The sequence below is a fragment of the Helianthus annuus genome, chromosome 8 (assembly GCF_002127325.2).
Source record: "Helianthus annuus cultivar XRQ/B chromosome 8, HanXRQr2.0-SUNRISE, whole genome shotgun sequence".
In the NCBI taxonomy this organism is placed as follows: domain Eukaryota; kingdom Viridiplantae; phylum Streptophyta; class Magnoliopsida; order Asterales; family Asteraceae; genus Helianthus; species Helianthus annuus.
The window spans coordinates 86,586,955-86,589,650 of NC_035440.2; positions in this window are offsets into that span (position 1 = coordinate 86,586,955).

Here is a 2,696-nt window from a genome sequence, read left to right on the forward strand (position 1 = left end):
AGATTCTGAGTTTGAAAATTCCAGACTTTGATCCCAGCAAATTGAGAGGGGGAGTCTGAAGGCAAATTGAGGAAGCAGCTAGAGCCAGTGCTGATTCTGGGATTGCTGATGATGATCAAGTTTAAAGATTCAACATTCGAGGAAGAGGAGTTTGTTGATGATAAAGACTGATAAAGACTGAAGGCTGACAACCGAAGACTCGACACTGAAGACTCCGTCAACATCCGAGGGGGAGTTTGTTGGTGCATCCGTCTGTCGCCTGCGTCTTGTATCGAGTCTTGTGTCAAATAGGATAGAACAGGGCACGAAATCCTAGAAACATGTATTAGGAAGTGATTCCGCTCCAAATGGCATTTTGTCATTTGGAGCGAAATCTCATATAACCTTGATTTCACCCGAAATGTATTATAGCCTGATTTCGCCCGAAATACCATAGTTGTGATTTCGCTCATGCATGTAGGAGCGAAATCAGACTTCCTATATATATGGGTATGTCCAGGAGCGAAATCATTAAGGTGTTAGTGTGTTTTCTTCCGGTGAGCCACGAAGTGCTGCCGAAGTGTTGTCAGAGCTTGTAATCGTTGCAGTGATCAATAAATCAACAGTTAATAGTGAATACGGCTGAGATTGCACCAAAACATTAGTTTCCGCCTCTTGTTTTGGACAGGAATTCTTCTGATCGATTCATTCAGGGCCGAAAACGATCCTACAATTTGAAAGATAGAAAGGTGTAGGAGTGTATATAGATCAAGAAAGTACAAGATTTAGGATGAAATCTTACCGGAATCGGAAGGAATCTGAGAAAAAGGATGAGAGCACGAGCTGGTCGGTCAGAGCTTTCCAAAAGTAGAAAGTATGACAATGACAGGGGTATTTATAGGCGGATTAGGATCAAATACAAAGGATCCTAATTGTAAGAAGTGTAAAAAGGATTTATAGAGTGACAAGTGTCCAATAACCTAAAAAAACCCACTACACAAAAAAACCCCACTAAAAAAAAACCTTAAACATCCACCACCACCAAAAACCTAACCCCCCCAATCACCCCCCCCCCAAATTTGTTTGTTTTTTTTTGCCGAGGGGGTGGGGGGTGTGGGTTTAGGTTTTTAGGTGGTGGTCGGGGTGGGTGTGGGTGTTTAGTTTTTTTTAGATTTTTTTTTTTTAGGTTTTTAGGGGGTTTGGTTTTTTGGGGTTTTTTTTGGTGAGGTATAGTTTTTTTTTTTGTTTTTTTTTTTTTTTTTTGCCAGGGGGGAGGGGGGTTTAGGTTTTTGGGTGGTGGTGGTGGTGGTGGGGGGGGGTTAGGTTTTTGGGTGGTGGTGGGGTGGGGGTAGGGGTAGGTGTTTAGGTTTTTGGGTGGTGGTGGGGTGGGGGTAGGGGTAGGTGTTTAGGTTTTTGGTGGTGATGTAGTGAGTTTAGTTTTAGGTTATTGGACACTTGTCACTCTATAAATCCTTCTTACACTTCTTACAATTTGAAACCTTTGTAGAATAACTTGACCCATTTATAGGCTTCCAAAAGAGGAAAGGGCTGGCCGGTCGGCCAGGCATCCCGATCGGACAGCCTGTCCGATCGGACAGCAGTCCGATCGGCTGGGCCGTACGATCGGCTGAGAGCCTGATCGTTCAGCTGCCTGATTCGAGCCTTTGGTGCGACGATTTTTGATATTTCGGTTTCGATTGAGGACGACGCGTGTACGATAGAGTTTCCTATTCAAATTACTTTTAATCCCAACCACTATATCTAACATACAATCATCTATGGGGGTGTTTGGGATTGCGTTTTCAACCTGATTATTTGATTATTGTGTTTTGAAATCGTAAAAAATCTATTTTGAGTGTTTGGTAAAAAATTAATAAAAAGTGATTTTTTACGTTTTGTAGAGTTCAAAACGTGATAATCCATAAGTAGGTCACCCCTTGCTGCAGGAAAACGTGATAATCCAAAAACTGATTTTTTACGTTTTCACTTATTTATTTTTTTAAAATATATATACTTGCCAAACACTCAAATAGTTGATTATCTGATTATTGTGATATCAAACAACATAATCAAATCCAAACAATGTTGATTATCTGATTATTGTGATATCAAACAACATAATCAAATCCAAACACTATCTTTCTGCAGCACGTTTTGTTACAGCTAATTATCTGATTCTGATTATTCAAAACGCATAATCTATTTTCAAAACTCAACCCCAAACACCCCCTATATCTCGCGCTGTCTCTTCTCCACCAATTATCATGATTCGATTTCGATTGAGTTTCGATTGCATTTCGATTGATTCGATTGATCACCTCACATAACATAAAGTAAACATGCGCAAGTAACACATAAGGCACACACACGTATAATAACAATCAAAGTTCGCGTAATTCAAGTTTCAAGTTCGATGATGATCAGATTAGCTTGATTATCGATTAGTTGACTTTATCGCATTGTTACTTCCTATCATTCACAGTCGTATAGCGGTTCGCATTGATAAGTAAACTTCGATTAACTCGATTTTAGCATATACTCCACATAATACAACTAACGTAAATCGCAAACATAAAATAGACTAACTATAGTCAAAGAAGTCAATATTGACTTTAACTTTGGCTTTGACATTCGGTAACACGGGGTGTTACATCCGGCTCCATTTCGCACAACCGATTCAGATCCGAATCACACCAATTCAATCAAACCTGATTTAA